The 26,919-nt window shown below is 38.3% G+C and overlaps 1 protein-coding gene and 1 long non-coding RNA gene across 5 annotated transcripts in view; one reads left to right on the top strand and one right to left on the bottom strand.

The window, feature by feature from the left end:
- PLCL1 (phospholipase C like 1 (inactive)) overlaps nucleotides 1-26,919 on the top strand; it is a 213,032-nt gene that overhangs the window by 114,641 nt on the left and 71,472 nt on the right. Inside the window, exon 1 of one of the 3 annotated variants that reach the window (XM_070732100.1) lies at nucleotides 25,030-25,127. The exons of the other annotated variants lie outside the window; for them this stretch is intronic. The gene's annotated coding sequence lies outside the window, so the exon portion shown is untranslated. Of the gene's footprint in view, nucleotides 1-25,029; nucleotides 25,128-26,919 lie in introns of those variants that run through there. 3 annotated transcript variants of the gene reach the window in all.
- On the bottom strand, nucleotides 10,242-25,181 carry LOC139156469 (uncharacterized). 2 transcript variants are annotated; one of them, XR_011557320.1, is made up of 3 exons: nucleotides 25,117-25,181; nucleotides 14,988-15,110; nucleotides 10,242-10,356 (listed from the first exon to the last, which is right to left on the bottom strand). It is a non-coding gene; the product is annotated as an uncharacterized lncRNA (long non-coding RNA). The 2 variants fall into 2 exon arrangements; XR_011557319.1 differs by lacking the exon at nucleotides 25,117-25,181 and adding an exon at nucleotides 24,931-24,986.

The following is a 26,919-nucleotide window of genomic DNA, read 5'->3' as shown; positions in this document are numbered from 1 at the left end:
TTTAAGAGAAGAAAGAAAAAAATTCTCTCTCCTCCAAACCTCCTTAGAGAGGGCAGTATCTTTATTTGGAGAACATTTTAAAGTCCCCTAAACAGGCTACTCAGAATTAAAAATTCCCAGTCCATAACACAACCTTAAATTTTTTATTAAATTAATATGAGAATAGTCAAAAACATGAAATTAAGAATTTTTACATAAGTTTTCCTTTCAATCTGAAAAAGTATTGCCAGAGACTCTTTAATGAGAGGATAGCTGTTAAAAACAGCAGACAATAAAATATATCTAAAGGAAATGTTGAGAGAGAACATTTCAGATATACAGTATACTGCTTTTTGTATTTCCCCCCCTATTGCCTTCACTTTTTCAGTAGAGTAGCTGTATTTTACAGGAATATTGGAACATACTAGCACACACAAGGAGATTTCTAGAATACTGTATGTGATAAGCAAAGAGAAAATATCGGTTAGACAACTTGTCAGTTGGAGCTACATTAATGGAATGTAGTATATTGGATATAGCTTTGGGGGTGGGGGTTAAAGGCCTCTTTTGGTCATATTTTATTAGAAGAATATATTTCAGCAGCCATTAATTTATGCAAATTAATTTTAAATTCTTGGTAACTTATTTCAAAGGACAGTTGAAAAATCATTGGTGGAATATCCTTCTTAAATAGCATCTTAAATAGCATCTGATGTCCCTTACATTATCAAGATTATTCTTCCCACATTGGCATGCTATACAAATAAGAAGAATAACAATATTTTCTTATGTTATGAATCTACCAGTGAGCAACGGCTTATGTTTTAATCCTGTATTATGAGAAAAATTGGTGTTTTTGAAAATGATAGGAAAGATATTTTATTGGAATGCCTCATCAAACAAGGGTTTACACTTTAAATCATGGTTGCTTTAAATATTTGAAGCTTTTGTCTTTTGAATTTAATTTGGCAATATATATAACTGAAAAATTTAGGAATTAAACAGAATTACTTGTATGCTTTAGCAGATTCATCTGCTGAATAAGAGCCGGGGGTGGTAGAGTGGTTAGAGTACAGCACTGCAGGCTACTACAGCTAAGTGCTAGCTGTCATTCAGCAGTTCAAATCTCACCATCATATCAAGGATGACTCAGCTTTCCATCCTTCCGAGGTGGGTAAAATGAGGACCCAGATTGTTGATTCTGTAAACTGCTTAGAGAGGGCTGTAAAAGCACTAAGTCTAAATGCTATTGCTTATAGCTTCTTTACCCTGCTGTTCTGTTCGGGTCGTATGTGACCCGAAGCCAAGTTTGAGTCCCTGTAAAAAATTTTCCCTGCATATCTGAAACTTGAAATTTCATGACTATTTATCATTTCAGGGGTTCTCTCTATGAGAAGTTTTTTGGGGGGGTGGGGGGCTTAGTTTTTGCTGGGCAAAAAAAGTTACAAATCTTATGTTCCCGGGTCACCCTGACCCGGACCGAAAACTCTTCATTTGCAGTGCTTATGTTTGGTCTTTTTGAAAGCTTTTTTCACTTGGAAAGTAGTCTGAACATTTCTGCACACAATGATATGAAAATTGAAATGAAAAAAGTAAATCTTATTGGTTTATTTTGCGGATATAATGCACGCCCCCCCCGTTTTTGTGAAATTTTTTTCAATTTATGGATAGTTTTGCTTGCAAAATGCATTCTATTTTACTAAAGTTGGTGTGAGATTGGTAGCTTGAACATTTCTGAATATAAGAAAAATATAAAGGAACTGAAAAAAATGATTCTTATTGGTTTTTTAACATCAGAAATAAGGCCTCCCCCCCCCCCTTGGCTGCTTGCAACCATTTTCACTTTTTATTTTTTTATGCTCCAAATCCGAAATATTCTTTAAAATCTTAGGCATTCATTTACTCAATTTAACAATGCTGATCATCAAAAAATATTTTTGGGGTGGTGGCTAATTGTTTTCTGGGCAAAAAAAAATCATAACTTTGAATCTGTTTCTGTTCGTATGTGACTGGACCAAAAATAATTTTTTTAGGTACTTGAATTTGATCTTTTTGAAAACTTTTTCAACTGGAAAACTAGTTTGAACATTTATGAACATAATGATATGAAAATTGAACTGGAAAAATTGAGACTTATATTTTTATTTTGATCAAAAAGCCCCTCCCCCCATCCTTTTTTAATTTCGTGTCAATTTCTATTTTTTAAGGCTACAAATCCCTAAGGAATTTTCCCCCAAGAGGTTTGATATACTAAATTGAACATTTCTGAATATAAGAAAAATATAAATGAACTGAAAAAAATGGTTCTTATTGGTTTATTTTTGCCACAAAAGGGCCACCCCCCCCTCGGCCTTGCTGTGTGCCATTATTGTCACTGTTTATACATATTTGTCTAGAAATATTTGGAATATCCTTTTGAAAATCAACCACATTGTAGCCAGAGAACTAATTTTATGAAACAAATCCATTTTACTAAAAAAAAGTATGTAAGTTTGAAATTAACAGCATAATTTTTATATAAATTGAAATAATTGAGGCATACTTTATGTGCAAAATAAACCAATATGCATCAATTTTTCCAGTTCAATTTTCATATCATTATGTTCAGAAATGTTCAAGCTACCAATCCCACACCAACTTTAGTAAAATAGAATGTATTTTGCTAGCAAAACTATCCATAAAGTGAAGACTATTTAAAAAAAACGGGGGGGGGGGGCGTGCATTTCATCAACAAAATAAACAATATGCATCAATTTTTCCAGTTCAATTTTCATATCATTATGTTCAGAAATGTTCAAGCTACCAATCCCATAGCAACTTTAGTAAAATAGAATGCATTTTGCAAGCAAAACTATCCATAAATTGAAAAAAATTTCACAAAAACAGGGGGGGCGTGCATTATATCCGCAAAATAAACCAATAAGATTTACTTTTTTCATTTCAATTTTCATATCATTGTGTGCAGAAATGTTCAGACTACTTTCCAAGTGAAAAAAGCTTTCAAAAAGACCAAACATAAGCACTGCAAATGAAGAGTTTTCGGTCCGGGTCAGGGTGACCCGGGAACATAAGATTTGTTATTTTTCTTAAACAGAACAGCAGGGTTTAAAGAACTTGAATAGAAACCAACACAATATTAAAAAGTGAAATGAAAGTTAGTGTGAGCTTTATATTTGCTGTCTGGTAAAAAAAAAATGGAATATCCAATTTTGAAATTTCAAAAAGTCCAGGCATTAAAAATGTGGAATTTATTTCTAACACAACAGGTATGTAAGTGCTACCTGACTCAATAGTAATAACTACGAGAAGGATCTTTGATTCCTAGAGGACAAAAACTTAAATATGAGCTAGATGTATGCTTCAGCTGCCCAAAAGCCAATGCAATCCTAGGCTACATTATCAGAAGGATAGTGTTCTGGCCCAGTTACCCAAGCACGATAAACTCTCTGTAGTTGAAACAATGATTCCTTTGTTAGGAGTGTCAGCAGCCTCGGCAAAAAGTTTATCACTCACAGCAGGCTAACAAGTCTGTCCGGCAGGGAGATGAACAGTTGTCTGCTACATCTATTCATCTCTGCCCCTGCCTTTTATCCCCAGGGTTAGGGCGTGGCCTCACTAGCAGTGGTGGCTCTTCTGTTCCAAGGATCGACCCACAGATTTCCACTACTCTCCTCTCTGCCTTCTGCGCATCAGCGCGTCAGGCACTGGACCCAGCTCCTCCTCTCTTCCTCATCAGCCACGTTTCTCTCTGTCTCTGTCTCTGTCTCTCTCTCTCTGTCTGTCTGTCTGTCTCTCTCTCTCTCCAAGTAGTTCATCAGAAATATTATTTTGGATCTGTTAGATACTTCAAAGAATGTTTTAAAAAGGATATACATTAGACTTTTTATATTGACCATATAAGGCATCTAGATAATTGTTCTATCTGATGACTTCTGGCTCCTACATATACTCAAAGAAAACAAAGCAGTAAATAGATTGGAACTAGATATGTAAAACTTGAAGTGCAGCTGATTCATTATTCAGAAAAGAAATGACATGTTTTACACAGAAAATTCAGGCTAGAATGTTGTTAAAAAACCCCCTATGACTTCACATCTGTTAACAGCTTTGAACATAAAAAGCACATTGTAATTGAGAAATCTTGCTCCTTGCTACACTGAGAAAAGAAAAGGAAAGCTTTGGTAAAAAGTCCTTGAGAAGTATTTGGCGTGTCACTGTTTTTAGCAGACCTGAAGAATAGCAACCTGTAAAAAGGGATAAGCTAAAAATACGCTTCAGATTTGTGCAGCTAATATAGGCTTCTGATTTTGGTCATATATTTTTTTTAACCTCTTCATTCTAGTAACTACTATGTTATTTAAAAACATAATTGTCGTCATCATTTTTTATTTTGAAAGTGTATTGGGTATACTCCCAGCAATAGCATTTACAGTTTTAGACCTATATACTGCTTCGCAGTGCTTTATAGCAGAGGTTTCCCCCAACCTTTTTGCACCAGGGACCGGCTTTAAGCTAGACCAGTTTTCCACGGCCCGGTGGGGGGGGGGGGCTTTGGTCAAATGGGGGTGGGGTTATGGAGGGGTGGAGCTTAGTGACGCAGCCCTCCACACTTCTCCACAGGGCAGGGAGAATCAGGAGGCTCCTTTGGCGGCTGGCGGCTTGCCTGGCTTTGTGATTTTGGCTGGGGGGGGGAGTTAGGAAGGTCCTACTTTCTCCCCCCTCCCAGCCAAAAATTCAAAGCCTATCTGCTGGATACGGGCGATGAGTGGGACAGTAGGAGTGGGACAGTAGGACCTTCCTAACTCCCCCCCAGCCAAAATCACAAAGCCAGGCAGCCCCCAGCTGCCAAAGGAGCCTCCTGATTCTCCCCGCCCTGCCCGACGCCCCACCCTGTCCTGCATAATGTCCTCTGCCGGGAGGGCAGCGGCGCCGCGGACCGGCTGGAAAACCCCAACGGCCCGGTCCCGGTCCGCGGACCGGCGGTTGGGGGACCTCTGCTTTATAGCACTCTCTAAGTGATTTACAGAGTTAGCATATTGCACCCAACAATCTGGATCCTCATTTTACCCACCTCGGAAGGATGGGAGGTTGAGTCAACCTTGAGCCGGGTGAGATTCGAACTGCTGAACTGCTAGCAGTCAGCAGAAATAGCCTGCCCTGTTGATATGCATTTTAGCTTTAAAGTTCTTTTAGGGTGTGAATAAGCATGAAGCAATCGGTTTGATTTTTTAAAAAAAATCCATCGTTCATTATACCAGTTGATTTCCAGACTCAAGATGTGCCTTTGATGCAAGCTTTGTATAATTAATATAGTCCTTCCCTTTCTTCTTTCATTGAATTTGAAGCTGGGGGGGGGGGGGTCCCTGAGAACTAGAAAAGAAGAGTCAGGCTGGCTGGCTTAAACCAAGTTTATGGAGTATCTTTCCACTCTTCCAACAATTCAGTTCTAGACTGATGTGTTGATGGAAACTCATGCTGCAGTGGTGTAAGGAATAGACACTGGATCCATCCAGTTCTGTTAAATCATCCTAACACCTCTTCCCATGATTTCTCTGGTTGGATTCATGTGTATTAAGGAATAGGGCTTATTTGTTTGATGTCTGGACCTGCCTTTCTTCAAACAATTCAGGTTCTGAAGCCACAGTGTAGAGGTCTTTCTAACAGCTTTGTGGTTATGTCGGAATTTACAAATCATATACAAATCTTAGTGCCCTAATTCTGAACAGATGACAGGCAAAATTAGACAAGTATCCAGCTGTGCTTTATGCACTAAATGACTGGGAGTTTAGATTTTTTGCCAGATAATACAAATCATGATCAGTATTTGATTCTGTGACCCTTGGCAAGTAAGTTGGCTTAATTAGCATTTTGGAATTGGATTTGGAAGAGGGAAAAGATTTTAATCTTTTCTAGTTTGCGTTAGAGAGAATATTACTCTGGAAGGAAAGAAAAAATAATAATGACAAGATGTTTAAACTATGATTCTACTGTATTTGACATATAGCAGTGACAAGGACAATTTAGAATATATGGTTGGGACAAAAGTACAGAATGCCACTTTGAGGTACTACTGGTTCTATCACTATATTCTTTGTTATGGATCACTCCAATGCCTGTTTAGTCTAGTCCAATACAATCTCCCTTGATTATGGGCAAGTTATTTGCTTTCAGTTGCAAATAATTCAAAAATGTCCAGACAATTTAAGGCAGCATGGAAATTGAAATTAAAAATAAATACATCTTTGAATTATGAGAATTCCAGGGGTGACTTTGAGAAACATCGCAGCCTTAAGAACTGTAGTTGTCAGTATAGTTCAAAATCATTTATAGTAAGTTGGAACAGTTTGAACATCTTTTGTTCCTTGACTTTTCAGTGTGGGTATCAGGTTCAATGAGAACTTCCCTGTGAGAAATGTTACTGCTGTCCTTGGGTTTATCATTTTGTAGCCTTCCTTTCACTTGAAATGTTAACAAGCATGCCTCTCTCCAACTGCAATAAAATGTTGAAGAGTTCGAAAAAATCAGACTGCCTCTTGAAGACACCAGAAGCTGGAGGCAACAATCTCAGAACATTTATAGTAGTAACAAGCTGTAAAAATGTACACACACTCCCACACCCTTCCCTGCCTCATGATCCTATCTCTGGAAGGATTAGTACTAGTGTTGATATATATTTGATTCTGTGACCCTTGGCAAGTAAGTTGGCTTAATTAGCATTTTAGAATTGTATTTGGAAGAGGGAAAATATTTTAATTCAGAAATCATAGCATTTCCGTGTACATCCTTTTTGTATTCATATTACAGTAGTATCAGCTTTTATTTAAAAGACGTTTCTCACAAATATATAAGTGAGACACTATGTTGTAGCGGCTAGAAATTTGCCCTCAAAGAACTGGTGGTTTTTTATATTGTAACTCAACAACATCATCATGCAGAAAAATATACAAAATAAAAATAGTCATGCTGATCCATGATAAAAATGCAAAATCCACAGATTGGGTAAATGATTGTTGGGACTATGAACAAGGTTCCTAGATGAAAAGCGAAAGCCTTCAAGGAAAAACAAGGTCTAATTGCCTTTTCAAAAAGCACCTTTGGGATAACCATGACTTGGATGATTGAGACTCTCCATAGGCATTAGGGCAAGTCAGAATACAGGTAGTCCTAAATTTAAAACCACAATGGAACTCCAAAATTTATGTTGCTAAGTGAGATGTTTGTTAAGTAACTTTTGCCCCAGTGAGTTTTATGACCTTTCTTGCCACCATTGTTAAGGGAACCACTGCAGTTGTTAAATTAGTAACATGGTTGTTAAGTGAAACTGGCTTCCCACTGACTTTGTCAAAAAATCACAAAAGATGATCATATGATATTGGAAACGGCAACCATCATAAATATGAGTCATGTGTCTGAATTTTGAATACATAACAATATCTCCGAGACCGCCTTCTGCTGCATGAATCCCAGCGACCGGTTAGGTCCCACAGAGTGGGCCTTCTCCAGGTCCCGTCAACAAAACAATGTCGTTTGGCGGGGCCCAGGGGAAAAGCCTTCTCTGTGGCGGCCCCGGCCCTCTGGAACCAACTCCCCCGGAAATTAGAATTGCCCCCACCCTCCTTGCCTTTCGTAGGCTCCTTAAAACCCACCTCTGCTGTCAGGCATGGGGGAACTGAGATATTCTTTCCCCTTAGGCCTTTACAATTTATGCATGCTATGTTTGTTTGTAGGGATGTTTGGTTTTTACAATAAGGGTTTTTTAGTTGTTTTAGTATTGGATTTATATGATGCTTTTTATTACTGTTGTTAGCTGCCCCGAGTCTATGGAGAGGGGCAGCATACAAATCCAATAAATAAGTAAGTAAGTAAGTAAGTAAGTAAGTAAGTAAGTAAGTAAGTAAGTAAGTAAGTAAGTAAGTAAGTAAGTAAGTAAATAGATGGAGATGCTGCAGTGGGCATAAGAGTGAAAAATGGTCATAACTCACTTTTTCCAGGGCTGCTATAACTTCGAACAGTCGCTAAATGAAATGTTGTAAGTCGAGGATTATCTACCTGTACTATAAAACAGTATATAGAATTTTTCAGCAGGCTAGATAGGATGAAAAACAGGATGGAAGGAACTGAAAATATGCAAATGTCATTTTCATTCTTGGTCCAACTAATAACGGCAACATGTGGACAATTTTAACCATCTGCTTTTACGAAGTGTTGTGGAGAATGGAAATATTTTCATTATTTTCATACTGTTTATGACATTTCTATATACAGGATTACCTAAAATCCATTCTAGCTTTAAAAAAAATATCTTGAAAATAATTTCAGGAAATTTTAGTTTTGTAACTGCTGGGCCTTACCTGCTTTGGATAAAAATTGAGATGAGAGGAAAAAAATGGGTGCCACTGGTATTGTGCAATAGAATTTCTGACAGACAGAATTAGAAAGAACATGAGAGTTATGAGATTTATTTGGCTTTATATAGAAATTGCAACAAGGTTTGGGACAGGGATATTTTCAGAATGAGAAAACTAAGCATTTTGCATATAATCAGCCCATGAAATTGAATATAATGTAATGATCTCCCAGTCCTTTTATATAAAATCCCTTCTGGTCTTTCTTTGCTTTCATTAGATTAATTTCAAACTATTAAAAGTCAAGGAAAGAAAAAAGACAGCAGCAGTCAAAAAACTTTCAGATTTACTGCAGCTGCCCCTAAGATCTATCATGGTGCCCAGTGTACCTGCAAAAGTTCATTTTATTCTGTCACCTTTTTCTTTTTGTCCTCCCAACAATAAACTTCAAAGGCACCACTCTTCAAAGAACATGCTGATCTCTACACTGGCCAGCTTTATTTAATCACCATGATTTTCATAAAAGCACAGGAGATTGGAACATAAATGTTCAAACTCTTGTATATTTATTATCTCCCTAATCTCAATAAGCTGGGGAGCTCTTGGCTCACCAGGATACAAGCGGCAAAGTTACAGTCATACAGTCATTAATGGGAGGACGTGGGTGATAGGAATGATGAAAAGATTAATAGTAGTGCATACTTTGACAGTGTTGAGGGAATTATTTGTTTAGCAGAGTGATGGGATTTGGGAAAAAACCTGTTCTTGTCTGAAGTCCAGGCTTGGTAGCATTTCTTGCAGAATCTTAGAACTTTATTTCTTTCCTGTTGATATCTAAGCGTTTAATTGTCTGTATTGGACTTTGTATGGCTGTACAAGAAGTAGAAATGGAGTATATACTCTCTTTTGTTCTTCAAAAATAATATATGCAGCTTTGATATGTAAAGGAGAAAGTCCAGTATCACTTTTTTATTATATAGTTCATGGAAGTTTGAAATTCATTTTTCTTTCAACTCTTTTTTATGCCCCAAATATATAAACATTTACCTTTTTACAAATCATTTCAGAATGGCTGGCTATGTACCATTTTTGTCAATTGTGGTATTATTAGCTAATTTTTTTGAAGGAAGTGAGGGCCAAACAGGGCCGGGCATATAGCTTCAAGGCAGGATTAGACAGATTCATGGATGTCAAGCATATAGATGGTTATTGAAACAGATGTCCAAGTGCGGCCTCTATGTTGGTTGAGGCAGGCAGGATTCCCTTGAGTACCACTTGTTGGGGGTCAAGGGAAGGGGGGGGGCTTGCCTTCTCTTTCTGCTCAAGATCCCCTTGGACAATTGGTGGGCCACTGTGTGACACAGAATGCTGGACTCGATGGGCCTTGGCCTGATTCAGCATGGCTCTTCTTATGTTCTTATGTTCTTATATACTGTATACAAAAGGTAAAAAGTAATGTTTTCCCTGTCAATTTGTGTTCGCCTTTAGGGCGTAGTGCTCATCTCTTTTTCATGGCAGAGGGAGCCAGTGTTGTCCAAAAACTTTTCTGTGGTCATGTGGTCAGTATGGCATTAGCACATGGAATGCTGTTACCTTCCCACTAAAGTGATACCTATTTATCTACTCACATTTGCATGGTTTTGAACTGCTAGAAGGGCAGGTGCTGGGTCGAGGATGGGAGTTCACCCTTTTGCGCGATGCTCAAACACAGTCTTAAACAGGAGTGTCAACTCCAGCTGACAACCTCTGCATCTTTAACTACTGACCTATCACACCCCTCATATTATGCAACAGGGTGTGTGTGTAATTTTTTCTCTGATTTTTGAGTGGAGTTAGGACAGGAGGTTTTTAGTTTTTTTAAAAAAAGATCTGTTAAGCTTTTTGTAGATGTGCATTATCATTTATTGTGTTTCTTGCTTCAAAATGATCAGAAACTCTAATTTTCAGCAGCAGAAGTAACAGAAAAATTGCAACAATCTTCGAAGAAGAGGTTTCTGCCAATTTTGGCCTTGGGGCCACAGGTTGGCAGTCTCTGCAAGAGATAATGATAATCTTATTAGTAGTGAACTAGAGCAAGTACTTTAATGAGGATTTACTCTGGGAAAGCAAATTCTAAAAACATTCCATATAATTAAATGTTGAATGCCTGTGGCAGTAATCATTATTAAATGAGGTAGCAGATTTGAACTGACCAAAGCAACTGAGTGGGATCTAGCCAATTTAGCCATCTTCTCAGATTGTATTTCTTTTAAAATCTACTTTGATAGGTTCCAAGAAGTGAAATCATGGTACAGTATTTTTTTGGGGGGGAGGGGGGGAAATTACAGAAAACGAACAGATTTGCAGTTTTTTAAAGTTAAAAGTGAGGTTGAACGGAAGAAGCTTTACGTGCAACATTGTGCTTTGAATTCTACTGACCTTTTGGGAAGAACTTCTATTTGCCAGAAATAACCAGCCTAATTATAAGTCTGGAATAGTGACTCTGACCATATATTGGAGCCATTAATTAACATATATTTTAGATGACATACTATAGGTCTTGCCATATAAGGGATGCTTTGAATAGACCATTCAATATTTTTTCGACCATATATATTCTGTGCCAACTCTTGTTGGGCACCAAGAGTGAGGCATTCCCTTCTGTAAGTGAAAAAATCCTTTTGCACCAAGAAATCTTTTCCCTTTCTATGAAAAAGGGTGGATGGCAATCCGCCCTGTAATTGGCCTTCCTTTACTATCTCCTTCACATCTGAAAGCCCAGCTGTGGTGGCCGCAACCCACTTTAACATTCAGATGCCCAGTACCAGTTATGTGGGTCAGGCTGAAACAGGTCCTGTAATCTATTCACATTTATAGCATGCCTAGCATATTTTACTGTGTCAAGGACTATATTTCCTATGATGGTGGTTTATAGCATATGACCTGTAAACCACCAGTGGAGCTTTCTTTCTCTTCTGTGCCCTTTGGATAACTCATCAAATGAAAAGTCTTCTAAAAATTGCCTTTAAAATACTTGTAATATGTATAAATTTTCAAAGGGCCGTAAGGATTGGGAATATCTAAAATGTGTTAGTGCAAGTATCGTTTATGGATGGAATGTCTGGGTCTTTAATAAAGATGTGGTAAGCACTCTGAGATAAGTGTATTTTCTTTCAAAAGCATTTTTATTTTAATATTTGATATAGTTTGAGACTCAAGAACTTCTTTTCCTACCTATTTTATTCTTAACCATGTCCAGTCAATGAAGCAGTGGAAGTGATGTGCCGGTGCCTGGAGGCTGTTAGGGTCTGGATGGGCGTCAACAGACTCAAACTCAACCCTGATAAGACGGAGTGGCTGTGGGTCTTGCCTCCCAAGGGCAATTCCATCTGCCCGTCCATTACCCTGGGGGGGAATTATTGACCCCCTCAGAGAGGGTCCGCAACTTGGGCGTCCTCCTCGATCCACAGCTTACATTACAGAACCATCTTTCAGCTGTAGCGAGGGGGGCATTTGCCCAGGTTTGCCTGGTGCACCAATTGCGGCCCTACCTGGACCGGGAGTCACTGCTCACAGTCACTCATGCCCTCATTACCTCGAGGTTCGACTACTGTAATGCTCTCTACATGGGGCTACCTTTGAAGAGTGTTCGGAAACTTCAGATCGTGCAGAATGTAGCTGTGAGAGCAATCATGGGCTTCCCCAAGTATGCCCATGTTACACCAACACTCCGCAGTCTGCATTGGTTGCCGATCAGTTTCCGGTCACAATTCAAAGTGTTGGTTATGACCTATAAAACCCTTCATGGCATCGGACCAGAATATCTTTGGGACCGCCTTCTGCCATGCAAATCCCAGCGACCGGTTAGGTCCCACAGAGTGGGCCTTCTTTGGGTCCCGTCCATGAAACAACGTCATCTGGTGGGACCCGGGGAAGAGCCTGCTCTGTGGCAGCCCCAACCATCTGGAATCAACTGCCCCTGGAGATTATGATTGCCCCCATCCTCCTTGCCTTTCGTAAACTCCTCAAAACTCACCTCTGTTATCAGGCATGGGGAAATTGATTCCCCTGGGCCATTTCCGTTTTATGTATGGTTTGTATGAGATGTATGATTGTTTTTTATATTAAGGGTTTTAAACTGTTTTAATTATTGGATTTGTACTGTTTTTGTTGTTGTGAGCCGCCGCAATTCTTCGGAGACGGGCGGAATACAAATCTAATTTAAAAAATTATTATTATTAATAACAACAACAACAACAACAACCTGCATAATGTAAATCAGGCCTATTCATAATGAAAAACAAAATAAAAATAATTGAATGCCTCAAACCTCCTTATGTTCAGAGGCAGAAAAAATTGTAATGATTCTGTGAGATTGAGGTCGGTTTGGCTTGATTACTTGGCCAAACATTTCTAGCTTTTCATTTTCATTGAGAAATGATCAAGTGTTGCTTAATAGCTATAAGACTCTCAATCCACTTGTTTAAATCTTGTCTTTGCTGTGAACTCATTAGACAATCTTGCTCAAATTTGTCTCTGAGTCTACAGAGAGGGGTGGCATACAAACAAACAAACAAATAAATGATAGATAGATAGATAGATAATTTTTTTTTGAAAGTACAGATGAAACTCAAAAAATTAGAATATCATGCAAAAGTTCATTTATTTCAGAAATGCAGCTTAAAAGGTGAAATGTAATATATGAGATATGTATGTAATATATATATGCATTACATGCAAAGCAAGATAGTTCAAGCTATCATTTGTCATAAGTGATGATTATGGGGTACAGCTCAAATCCACAACCTCAGAAAATTAGAATATCACATGCAATCAATAAAACAAGTATTGTGCAGAGAACAATATCGGACCTCTGAAAAGTATAAGCATGCATATGTACTCAGTAATTGGTTTGGGATACACTAAGCTGAGATATACATTGATTGGATTTAACTCCCAAAAAGAAAGGCATTGATAAAAGTTAAATATCTTTCATATTTAACCATAATTGATTAGCTGGGAAGCCCAATCTTGGGCTTGACTAGGAATATCGGTAAGGTTGATGTAATGGGCTTCCAAATGCTAACCTGAAGGTGTATTTGCGTCAGCAACATGCAGAAATTAAATTAAGATTTAATTTAATTAAAGGAAAAAAATGACAACATGATGAAATGAGAGGTCTGTGAAGGCCTGGGTGAAGAGCCAGACCATGACTCAAGTCATACTCTTGATTTTATATTTGCACTATGGTGTGAAGACATATTTGAAAGTGAAGAGGATGGTAATAATTTCTTACTGAGATCAGTTCTGAGAATCGCTGTTATTCAGTAGGGTGCTATTTAATGTTTAACAACTGGCTCTGCCTGTTCCATTGCTGCAGCTGTGCCTTGCCCTTAGATGTGGAACGGTTGATTGCAGTTGACTAAGTGGTCTAAGCTTCTCTCTACTGTCAGCTGACTCACAGCCTCCCAGAAAATGTAACAATTGGTGCTCATGAACTGGTGTAAGCCAGTTCCAGAACACCACTTTACCTACCTGTAAATGATCTTGTTGATTCTTTTTGATTTCTCAGCAAGACCAGTGTCACTGAACTCAATAATCTAGAGAGGTTCCATAAATTGAGAATTGGGAGAGCAATATTAAAGTGATTCTGCCGGTATTTGCAGTCCCATACTCAAATAATTAGGTGATTACATTTTGGCTTCATAGCAGTGAAGCCGTGAATTTCCATAGGTCTCTGTTGTACCTCAGAAGCACTGGGAATCTGAATATGAAGTGGCTGGTACCAGTGATCAGCAGATTTGGATTGAAGTATCAGTAATATGCTAACACTATTTATAATTATTTATTTGTATCGACTAAGTCAGGTGATGCTCTGAGCTAGTATCTGGAAGCAATGTTTGCGGGCCAGTAAGCAGATGATAAATGCCAACAAAGCAGAGGCATTATGGATAGGCAATTCTCTTGACATAGAATTAGTAAGGCCACATCACTTCAAGACTGTTGTACTTCTGAAGGAGCAGATATATAATTTGGGTGGTAATATTGGTGGGTTCTAAATTTTTTTTAGTACCAGTTCTGTGGGCATGGCTTATTTTGTGGGTGTGACTTGATGACCATGTAACTGTGGCAGGTGTGGCTTTGTGGTCATGTGATTGAGTGGGTGTGGCTTTGTGGTCATGTGACTAGGCAAGCATGGCCAACTCAATGTCACTCATTTCAAGGATTGCCTTGCATGGCCCCTCCCCTTCCAGCCATTCCTTGTCACACCCAATCCCAACATATCTATAGTTCTGTAAAAATGTAGTTAGCTGTTTTTCAACATTATCATCTACCTACTATAGATGTACTTTCATGGACCACTGAAAGGAGGAAATGGCTCACAAGCTTTGCCCAAGAGTGTGATAAACCAGGGGTCTCCAACCTTTTGTACCTCAGGGGCCACCAAATTCATAATTTTAAATAACACGGACCACAGGGGGTGGGAAGCTCAGCCACCTTTCAGGACTACCTGTCTACTTCTGCGAGGCCTCCATGTGGGATGCCTGGAAACCTCATTTATGTTCCTTCTCCCAAGACGTTGGGTCAATCTGACTGATGGTGGCTTGTTGATGTTGGTGGGAAAGTCAGTCCCATATTCCAGAGCTATAGCTTTGTCCTTTTTCTTCCCTTTCCTTAACTTACCTCCTGTTGCGGTTAGCTCTGGCCCAGCTTTTGCCCCAAGGACTGAGGAGGTGGATGTGGAGGAAACATCAACATGTCATAGGCCTGTTTTGCTGCCGACAGAGTCAGATGGTGAATTGTCCTCTGCAGAAGGAAGTGACAGTGAGATGGAGGAGGGGGGCTTGGAAGACAGCCCAGGAAGAAGTCAATCATCCTTGTCTTCCTTAGATTCGGATGAGGAAATAATGATAGACCCACGCATGCGTAGAACTATGCATAGGAGTGAACAGTTTCAAAAGTATTATAGGAGATAATTGAGTCCACCTGTGGTTGGGTGGGGTTCAAGTAATTAGGGATGCTGTTAAATTGGCAGCGTGCTGGCCTCGCAATGTGGAGATTATCTGATCGTACTGGTTTGGACTGTGACTTGCTGTTTCAGAACTCTTGTTTGTTGATTTTTCAAGACTTTGAAACCAAGGCAGAGCAAAGCGTGTGTGTTTCAACTCGTGGAAGAAGGAGGGCTGTGACGTTTCTTCACAGCTGTTAGCTAAGTACTTAAGGACTGCTTAAGGGGCTTTTACAGCCTACAAGTTTGTTTTGGGAAGAGTGCTCTTTGCAATACAAAAAGGGTGCTTTGTTTCTTTTGAATTTTGTGATAAAAAACATTGTTTTTGAATTTTCAAGTGTGTGTATGTGTGTCTCAATTTTTTACCCTTGAATTTTCGGGAGGTTCATACCATAGAGCCCGGCTGAACACCTTTCCTTTCCTTTCCTTTCCTTTCCATTCCCCTGTTCCTTTCCTTTCCCCTGTTCCTTTCCTTTCCCTTCCCTTCCCTTGTTCCATTCCTTTCCTTTTCTCCCCAACAGATTCCTACTGGTTAGAGATGACCAGTCCAAACTGGGAGAAACCCACCTCTGGGTGGTACTCCTAGAGCCATCACTAACACTGGTGACATAACTAGCCTCCATGGAAGCAAGAATCTTTTCCTAGTTTGATCTGTTATGCCAACTACTGTATAATCATTCTTGGATAGAGATAACTTGGCCATTATGATTCAAGCATTCACCATCTAAATCTTGGATTATAGCAAGGTGTTTTGTGTGGAATTCCATTCTGGAATCTGCACTTTGTGCAAAAATGTATTTAACTTATTGTAAAATATAGATGGTTGAAGGATACAGACAACCATTAAACCATTATATCTGTTTTGAAAATATTGTGGCTAGTTTTTATTGGATTGAATTCAATATACATGTAATGATTCAGTATAAAAAAAAGTAGGATTTAGCTGTCTAATGGAGGATCTACTGCTGCATTTGTCCAACTACAGTTTATTGAGGGTGTCCTTCTGGGAGTGATGCAGCAGCTAGCAATTCGCTATGCAGCAAACTGAACGAAGACATGCTCTAAAGCAGTGTTTCCCAATCTTGGCAATTTGAAGATATTTGGACTTCCATTCTCGGAATTCCCCAGCCAGCAAATGCTGGCTGGGGAATTCTGAGAGTTGAAGTCCAGATATCTTCATGTTGCCAAGGTTGGGAAACACTGCTCTAAAGAAGCACCCTAATTGTGGCTGGGGCCAATTTAGGAAGGATCTATAGACACTGTTGGTGTTCAGTCAAACTATGCTGCTACTGCTTTGGTCAAATTTATTTTGAAAATCCTTGTATTCTGTTGTAATTTGGCACTTTTATTGGTCTTTTAAAGATGACTTTTTAAAGGGAAATTGTATGGGATATAGTCATAATAAAACCTTTATTAAGGTTTTAATACGGTTTTAAAACTCCAGAAAAACTAGACACAATAACAGTTTTTCCCCGAACACCATCACTCTACTTAACAAATAATTCCCTCAACACTATCAAACGTTTTACTAAGTCTGCACTTCTATTTCTATTAGTTTTTTTCTCACTTTTTTTTCTTGTTGTAAGTATCCTACTTGTTGTAAGTATCCTAAGATTTTTATTAATATTGATTGTTTCTTCATTGCTTATTTGACCCTTATGACCATCATTAAGTGTTGTACCACATGATTCTTGACAAATGTATATTTTCTTTTATGTACACTGAGAGCATCTGCACCAAGACAAATTCCTTGTGTGTCCAATCACACTTGGCCAATAAAGAATTCTATTCTATTCTATTCTATTCTATTCTTAACGTTATTTTATGTTTTTGGTAAACACTGTTGACTTCTAATCTGGAATTGCTTGAATTAATGTGTTGCTATCACAGTTGTATAAATAAATGTGTTCATTTCTGAAATTATTTACAATTGTATATAAATGGTATTTGCAACTTAATCTTTAGATGGGTTTTCTAGATAGACTCCAAAAATGTCAGCAAACGTCAAGAACAGACATTATGCCTCTTACTTAAATAAGACTGTTCTCCCTTTGGCAAAATATAAACGTGATAGACAAGGAGGTTAAGCTAACATGGTCATGTCTACAGCATAAAGGGGTGTTTTATGGATGTGAACCACCAGAAGTTTGGTTACATAATTAAATTACTGGAAGTTGTGGTTTATGATCTTGATGTATCTTAGTTTCATACAATTTTATCATTGTGCAGTTAGATTTTAAAGAACAAAATGTCATTAATTTTAAGTTTCTTTGAGTCTGAATAAGAATTGTGCATTAATAATTGCATAGCCTTAAACAAAGTTCTCCAAGACTCTTGCTTAATTTATAAATGTTAATATCCTGTTCCCCATTGTTTTGTTTAAGAATCTGGCTCGCCATATAGCTACTATGAAGAGCAAATGTCCCACTGTTACCATTCTTTTCTTTTTATCTTCCATTTTTCCTAACTTTCTGTAAGTGACTTAACTAGTCCAGGTTATTTTTTTTCCCTGTATCTGTGCCCGAATGAGGAGAGACAACATTGCACCCAACCACATTCCATGCTAGTGTATATGAAAGATTTAGACCATCCTCCGATAATGTTCACAATTGAAATTACACAAGAAATGTTTGAGGAAAAGGGCATTTATTAACCCATCTCCCCTGCCTTCATTTATTGGCACAGGAGGGCTGTGTAATTTTGGCAGGGATTGGGGGAAAAAACTAGACTCTATTGCTTTGGCAGTTGCTCAGTATTGCTCCTAACTTAGACCTAAAGCCTCTCCAAAGACTGTCCCTCTCTGCGGTCATATAAGGTTCCTGCTGGTTGGAGAGAAGGAGACTAGGAACAGTATACCCTTTTCTGGTATGCCAGTGCAATATTTTCTCATTAGGTTGTTGCTGAGGATGCTGGGTCAAGAATCCACATGCAGGAGACTCAGTGGTCCCAGTTTTTTGTTTTTTTAAAAATGTGGACAGCTTTACTTCTCAAGATAGTGGGCAGTCTCTGAAGTCTGTTGGGATTTATTAAAAGTATCATGTCAAGAAATAAGCTGCTTTTTAAAAACATTTTTTACTTAGCTCTTCCAAGGTCTAGCTAAAACCCAATATGAATGGTTCAAAGAAGACTCAACAAAGTTTCTCTCTTCCTCTTAGCTTCCTCAATTCCCCCCCACCCTCAACCTGGCTTTATTTCAACTTTTTTATTTAGCTGCTCCATCTTGATGTACCTGGTCTTTAGTCAAAGGAAGAATATAGATCAGGAACATCAAGAGAGGACAGAAAATTGGTGGCTGGCATATATATCTATATTTTTTATTAAAAGATGCAATGTTTTCTGAAAACTCTTAAAAGGCTTAATGCAGTATGTTAACATATTTTCTAACTCAGTGCTGAAGATACTTAAGTGGATAGATAAATATGAATCATTTCTTTCACACAATTATTTCTCAAAAAATACTTCTTTCTTGAAGGGTGGGCTTATAAAGTAGTATGTATATTTTAGTGTGAAAAAGCTTTTTCAGTAGATAGCTCAGAATTTTTTAAAAATTTCTTCCTCTTTCTCTCTCTCTTTATGTATACACACACAAACACACACACACACACACGGGTGGGTTACTGCCCGGATGAGGTGGGGTGAACGCAGTGGGGTAGCGAAAATGGAGCTCCACCCCAGAGCACCCAATTTGCACTGGAAGATGTTGAAAGAAAATGCAGGGCGTCCTGCGTAAGCCAAGCCCACAATATGGTAGCAAAAATTTTGGAAGCATTTCACTGCACACACACACATATACATACATACATACATACATACATACATACATACATACATACATACATTCATATATTCCACATTTGAAACTGCATATATTTGACAGGGATTTTGAAAACTTTGAAAACTGCACATCCTCAGAATCTTGGAGATCCTGAGAGGTGAAATGTGACACCCCCTGCTAATAAACCCAATTAGGCTTTTGAGCACATGGCGATAAGGCCAAGCGCTTATTTCAGGGTTCAAACAAATATAAGATAAGTCTTATTTTTGGAGAAACATGGGTATGTCTGGAGGTCATCTCTTTCTGGACGCTGCCCTGGGTCTTTTGCTCCCCTGCTTGTCACAGTCTGAAGGGATGGACTGCAATGAAAAGAACTGCTCCGCTTCCATTTATTTCACTGAAAATATATAGGTAACACTTTCAGTCTTTCCAGATGTGGAAATCCCATAATTTCCCCCTTAAATTACCAATATATGGCCTCAACTGAAGCCTTAGAAGCTGAAATAGCACTTGAATGTGTTCCAGCTTTTTTCACTGGCAATAACAAATTTACCACCTATTTACTCTCTGGTTTGTAATTTTGAATAATTGGTTGTTTTGTTGAACACAGTTTTTAATTTTAATCTTCAAGCCTAGCGCTGTATGAATAAATCACAGGAATTTCTAAACTGCATAAGCAAGGTTATAGAATGGCTTTTTTGTTTTGCCCTTTAAGTGGAATACTGTACTTATTAATGTAAGAATCGTAACCTGCACATTAGAGTCATTTCTGATGAATAAAAGGTCGGAAAAACAAAACATCATTAAGGGGTTTTTTTAGGGGGTGGGATGGAGCTAGCCAGACAGAGAGAAACTATTTGGCAAATCATTTCATGGAACAGTTTGGTTTACATTCTTGATTGAAACTGAATTGGGATTTGTGCTATATAAGGTGAAGCCTTCTTACAAGGAATAAGTAAATAATAAGCTGTCAACTTGTTTTAGGGCTTCAACTCCTTAAGTTATGCAGCTGATTAGGTTGTACAGGAATATAACAAAATATACTGGACTTTTAAATATGTACCTTTCTCTGAATATAATAGAATTGTTGAAAAAAAATCATAACATTAAAAGGGATACTGTATGCTGAGACTATTCTTATGAAGTTTTATGTAGATTTTATCCTCTTTCGACCAGAACTAAAAACAACTTTCTTTTTACTTTGTAGTTGTAAAGGAGTAAACTTCCTGCAAGTACAGCTTAATCATATATATGGATTTTTAAAAATAGTTTTTGGTGGGAATGGAACTGAACAAAGAACTGAAATAAGAGAAACAGTAAACTCAAGTTTCTTTTGACTGAATATCTCTCTTTTTTGATCTGTTAAAAAGCCTTTGCATCTGCTTCATTAATCATCCCATTTCATTTGAATACAGTGGAACCCCGACATAAGAGCTGCTCGACTTAAGAGCTACTCGAGATAAGAGCTGGGAGAGGAGAGACATTTTTTTATTTTATTTTATTTATTACTTGGATTTGTATGCCGCCCCTCTCCGCGATACGAGCCGAGAAGAGCCGGGCTGGCTTACTTTCCTTCCTTCCCGCGCTGATGCAGAGCCACTCGAACAAAGCGTCGCGCCCCTCTGATGCTTTCGGCGGCTTCCGAAGCGACGCTGGGCTCTTTTGACGCCAAAAGCGTCAGGGGGGCGTGACGCTTTGTTCGAGTGGCTCTGCATCAGCGCGGGAAGGAAGGAAAGTAAGCCAGCCCGGCTCTTCTCGGCTCGTATCCCGGCACTTGGTGAGTGGAGAGGCGGTCGCCTCCCCTGCCGCCCCACTCTGGGGGTCCTTGGCTTCTGCTGGGGGTGGGGGGATCTGAACGCTGTTTTGAATTTCACATTCCGAGTGGCCCAAACGCCAAAGGCGAACTTCCGCACCTCAGGAGTTAGCTCGCAAACGGCGCGGCTGTTTTAAAACATCGCTGCCGGCCTGGGGGGGGAGAGGGAAAGGGGGGAGAGGGGGGAGAGAAAGAGAGAGGGAGAGAGAGAAAGAGAGAGGGAAAGGGGGGGAGAGGGGGGAGAGAAAGAGAGAGGGATAGAAAGAGAGAGAGAGTGAGAGATGCTCAGTGAGCCTTTCTTTGAAGTTGCCTTTCTTTCTTTCTTTCTTTCTCTCTCTCTTTCTTTTTCTCTCTTGCTCTCTTGCTCTTTCATTCTTTTTTCTTTCTCTTTCTTTCTTTCTTTCTCTTTCTTTCTTTCTTTCTCTTGCTTTCTCTCCTTCCTTCCCTCCTTCCATTTCTTTCATTCTCCCTCTCTATTTTTATTTCTCTTTCATTTTCTTTCTTTCTCTCTTGCTTGCTTTCTTTCTTGCTCTTTTTCTTTCTCTCTTTTACCTTCCCTTCCTCTATTTCTTGCTTTCCTTTTCCTTCCTCCCTTCTTTCCTCCCTCTACAGGATTGGGTGGCAGTGAAGTTACTCTCCCCTTTCATAAGTTTCCTTGCTTCCTTCCTCTGTTCCTGTCCCTTCACCCTTTCTTTCTTCCTTTCTTTCTTCCTTCCTTTCTTTCTTTCCTTCCTTTCCTCCCTCCATTTCTTGCTTTCCTTTTCCTTCCTCCCTTCTTTCCTCCCTCTACAGGATTGGGTGGCAGTGAAGTTGAATAAATAACTACAGTTTAATGAATAAAAATAAAAGTTTGCCATGTTGATTGTTTTGGGTAAAAAGAGGAAGGGAAGGAAAGCTCTCAGCTTATCATCTTATTAATAAGTAAAGTTACATTTATTCTTGCAATGTCTTTTTGCATAATTTAGACTAACTTTGTGAGTTTTTTGAGGGCTGGAACCAATTAAAATTATTTACATTAATTCCTATGGGGAAAAGTTGTTCGAGATAAGAGCTGCTCGACTTAAGAGCGCAGGTCCGGAACGAATTAAACTCGTATCTCGAGGTACCACTGTATTTTTGTGCAGATATATCTTAGAATACATTAGGCGTCCTTTCCCCCCATATATTCTCATAAGTAGTCTGCCATTAAGCCAGGATACCATTTTTAATATCACACAATTGCTGATGTATATCATAGTAATATCTAATTTCTGCCTCCTTCTCTTATACTTATTTTTTCTTCTCTTTCTGGCTCTCAGACTAGCTATCCTTCTTTTTCCCTTTCGACAGTTACAATCCTAGTTCAAGACTGGTGTAGCTTTTATGAATAAATCCCAGTATCTAACATTTGGTATTCATATACTGTAAATGTAAATCAGTGGGGATTTTTTTTTTAAAAAAGGAAAAATTATTCATATATTATATCTGTGTAATTATCTGTATTGCTAAGATATGCAGCAATTTAAATTTTGCTTAACGTTCTGCCAGTTTAAACTGGTTTCTATCTTTCTTGCTCATTCTTTTGAAGGGAGGAGAAAAATAATGGCCTATGAGGGCATGGAACTCTTTCAGAATGTATTGCCTGAATGCATAGATTGTTTGGCCAGAAATTAATAATCAAGAAATTATTAAATGTAAACCCTTAGGAAAACTAATTTGCAGAAAACTAAACAACAGAATATAGGAGCAAAAATAATAACAATAGTCCGAGTTATGCTTTTCTTCTTCAAATGGAAGTACTCCCTATTTTACCCAGACATTAATAATAATAATAATAATAATAATAATAATAATAATAATAATTTATTAGATTTGTTAGATTTGTATGCCGCCCCTTTCCGAGAACTTGGGGCGGCTCACAGAGTCGTTAGACTCATTAGTTTGGAATATTCGTATGGCTTGTACTGAACCTTGACAGTAATTGTTTCCCTTACAAACTGCACTGAATAAAGGGAACATTTAAACAACACAATATAACTCCAAGTAAATCAAACTTCTGTGAAATCAAACTGTCCACTTAGGAAGCAACGCTGATTGACAATCAATTTCACATGCTGTTGTGCACATTCAACTTGGTACAGAACAAAGTATTCAATGAGAATATTTCATTCAGATCTAGGATGTGTTATTTGAGTGTTCCCAAGAGGATGTGCTCTTGCTGTGTATTCTCATCATCATATTACTATTCTAAAGAACCTTATAAATTCATTTCTGAAGAAGTAGCAAGGATTGCTAATTTAAAATATCTTCAAGTAGGATTCAGCAAACAAATTACTTTTGACCTCCGTCTGTGTGAAGCTATAGATCAAAGGCAAGTTTATAAAACATCCCTTAGAATGGAATTTTTCAACTGAATCCCCAGATCATTCAGATGAATTGGTTTTGCAACTGGATAAATATTTGTATATATGCACATATAGATAGGTGGATAAGATTTGTAGGTGAGAATTTGATTTGATAATTCAAATACTGTAATTCAAAGTGTTGGTTATGACCTATAAAGCCCTTCATGGCATCGGACCAGAATATCTCCGGGACCACCTTCTGCCGCACGAATCCCAGCGACCAGTCAGGTCCCACAGAGTGGTCCTTCTCCAGGTCCCGTCGACTAAACAATGTCGTCTGGTGGGACCCAGGGGAAGAGCCTTCTCTGTGGTGGCCCCGACCCTCTGGAACCAGCTCCCCCCGGAGATTAGGATTGCCCCCACCCTCCTTGCCTTTTGTAAACTTCTTAAAACCCACCTCTGCCATCAGGCATGGGGGAACTGAGACATCCTCCCCAGGCCTATATAGTTTATGTGTAGTATGCTGTGTGCATGTTTTTTAAATTATGGGTTTTTAATTTTTTAATATTAGATTTGTATTGTACATTGTTTTCTATTACTGCTGTGAGCCGCCCCAAGTCTATGGAGAGGGGCGGCATACAAATTTAATAAATAAACAAATAAATAAACTATATGAATAACACAGTCTTGACACTTTGCATTAATAAATAATTTGAATTTAATTGATTTTTTAAAAAACCCCACGAACTAGTCTAATTGGATCAAGAGGGACTTGCAGACTCCTATCAAATGTGCTAGTCAAAACTCTGCCAAATTTTTATCTACTTTTATTATCAGATTCTCGGAATGGGCAACAGGAAATGTTAGTTCTCACAATCACCTTCAGTTGAAGTATTCCAAACTGACCAGCCAGGAAGTTCTGCAATGTCTAGAATGCTTTGACGATTTATTTCACTTAAACAATCATTAACAAATATTATCTGGGATAAAATAATTCTATATGTGTGTTCTTTCAAGTAAGTTTTCAGTGGGATTTATTCCCATTTAGATGTATGTGCGGTTCTGGATATCTAAGTAAGAGCAAAGGTTTCCTGATTTGCAAAATATATGAGTCATGTTATATTAATCAACAACTTTCTGTGTACCACAACACGCTCTATATGGTTTGTGAATGAAGTCATGGGAAGTAAAAAATATATAAATTTTAGAAAAGGAAACATGTTGAGTTGTGGAGTTATCAAAAGTACAACTTAGTTATAATATGAAACATTTAAATAATATTTCAGCTATCAACAAAAACTGAATCGAATAATTGCTGCTGATATTGAGACTACACTTTTTCTGTAACACTAAACAGGCCACTATTGGTATCACTGGTTTCTTTTTAAATAGAGGTGAAGACTCTAATTAGAATCAGAGCTTTGGTTCTTACTTTCTTAGTTTTTGTAACATAAGATGAAAGTAGTTTGCCATTGTCATCTTCCCTGGTGTTATTTCAACTTCCCTTGGGATTTCCTAGTGGTATTTCTTCCAAGTAGCCTGAATGATTTTAGTTTTGCCTTAAAAGCTATGTCTGAAAAGGCTGAGATATTCTTTTCTTCCTCTGTTGGATGGTGAAAATGGCTTTTTCCTAGACCCTCAGACAGTCCCTCAAGCCTCTCGGTTTGAGAAATCATGGCATAATAATTAAAAGTACATAAACTCACCTTTCATGTCTGCATAAATTATTTTCTATTTTTTAAACCCTGTAGCAGTCCATTACTCCAAAAGAAAATGACATAAGATAATCCCCTCCCTCCTTCTCTACGTCAAATGAGTTTAAACAGAAAACAAATTGCCTTCATTATTGTATGCTCACTGAAATTCTATAACTAAATTTGGGAAGAAAATACCTTTTGTGGGGGTAAGTCCATGATTTGCATAGCACATTCCATCTCAGGTAGCATGGACTGTCTGCCTGTGAGTAAAAAATAATTTTATGGGAAGGGGAGTGGGGGAAGAAGGGGAAGGGAAACAATAATGTGTGAGTTCAATGGGGGAAAACAGTTTGTAAATGTTTGTAGGATCAGGGGAAAAGGCAGCCCCTTCTAGGGCATTTCAATAAAAATTTCAAATTATAGACTGTTATCTTCAAGCTTAAAATCCTTTTTTTCCCCTGTTTGTGGTATTCCTCCTTTCCTTTGCCAACATCTGGTCTTTTTCAATATTTTCATTGTTCTTTCTGTATTCTCCCACATCGCTGCTTGTGAACGTTTCTCACCACTGAATTAAAGTGCTATCCCTTGTCCTTGAGTTAGTGGAAAAGTATGTCAGCATAACATTTGCGGCCCCTGCATCAATCCTTATCCTTCCTGCGTTGTATTGTCTGTGCTGACTTGCCTCCGAGGTTTTTTTTTAAATCATGTGCACGTCTTGTTAGGTAAAGCTCTTGGTGGGTCCCTTCTGACTTTGTTTCCTAGTTTATCTATCCTCCATGTCATCAGTTGGTGGGAAAATATCTGCCAGTTGCTATAGCCATATATGGATGAGAGGCGTGGGTAGGTTCTAACTTACCTCACTGCCGGTTCGCTTCCTCCTGCGCTGTGTGGCTGTGCCTTGTGGACACTCGTGCGCAAATGCAGTGCTGAAAAATTTGAATCCCCCCCCCCCAAAAAAAGTTGAAAACAAGATGGTGACACATGCACAGTACCAGAAACTCAGCACCCTGGAAAAAAATCTCCCATCAAACCCCACCCCCCCAAATCATTTTTTTTAAAAAAAAAAAGATGATGATTCCCACAAACTGGCACTGACTGAACCGGAACCACATAATTTCTAATGATGGAAAAAATAATTTCATATCTCTATAGTTCTAAGTACTTTTTTGGTAGTTTTTTTCAATATATTTTTTGTCTTAGATGCCAAGAAAGTTAACCAGTTAGTGTATGTGCTTTCCTCTGTATTTGTTCTCTTTTTTGTTTGTCTGTGTTCTCCTTTGCCTGTTCAGATATACTATAACCTTATCTCAGAAGAATATGAATCGAGTTACTTTTACATTCATGTGTTAGCTGAATATACCTAAGCTGTGTTTAGTTCTTTCAATAGGGAAAAGAACCTAAAATTTTAAGTACAGTATAGGTAAAAAGGCATAAAACACAATCACACAATATAACTTAACAATATTAATATAAGCCAAATAATAATGGCAGTCACTAAGATTAGCATTAATCTTTTGTGGAACGGGAGATGAATAAAATAGACGAGAGAGCATCTGACAACTTGGAAAGATTTTTCAGGTTTCTGGTCAGATAAAAGATGTGACAAATAAGCATCTTGGTCTCTGCCAGGGTATTTTCTTAAAGTAACACAGGCAAATGTTATTTGAGAATCCATATAAAGAAAGCAAGAGAGGATCAGGTGGGTCAGACAGTACAGAGCTATTCTCTCATGGGAATATGTGCTGCTCTGAGTGATGTTTTTATAACAATCCTGTAGGACTGAAGAAGAAGGCATTGTATCCAATTTGGCCATGATGTAATTCATGCAGTATTTCAGAGTTAGAATAGAGGAGAGTTGGTATGAAGGCACAGGCCCATTTGAAAAGCACCCACAGCACTTAGCAATACATATAGTTAGGCTGGTTTGGAAACCAGTATCCCAGATGTACATACATGAGCTGGGTTGGCGCAGCAGGTAGAGTGCTATACTGCAGGCCA

This window comes from Erythrolamprus reginae, chromosome 1, assembly GCF_031021105.1.
Source record: "Erythrolamprus reginae isolate rEryReg1 chromosome 1, rEryReg1.hap1, whole genome shotgun sequence".
Lineage (NCBI taxonomy): Eukaryota > Metazoa > Chordata > Lepidosauria > Squamata > Dipsadidae > Erythrolamprus > Erythrolamprus reginae.
Note: the sequence above shows the minus strand (reverse complement) of the source record. Positions and strands in the feature narration are given on the sequence as shown.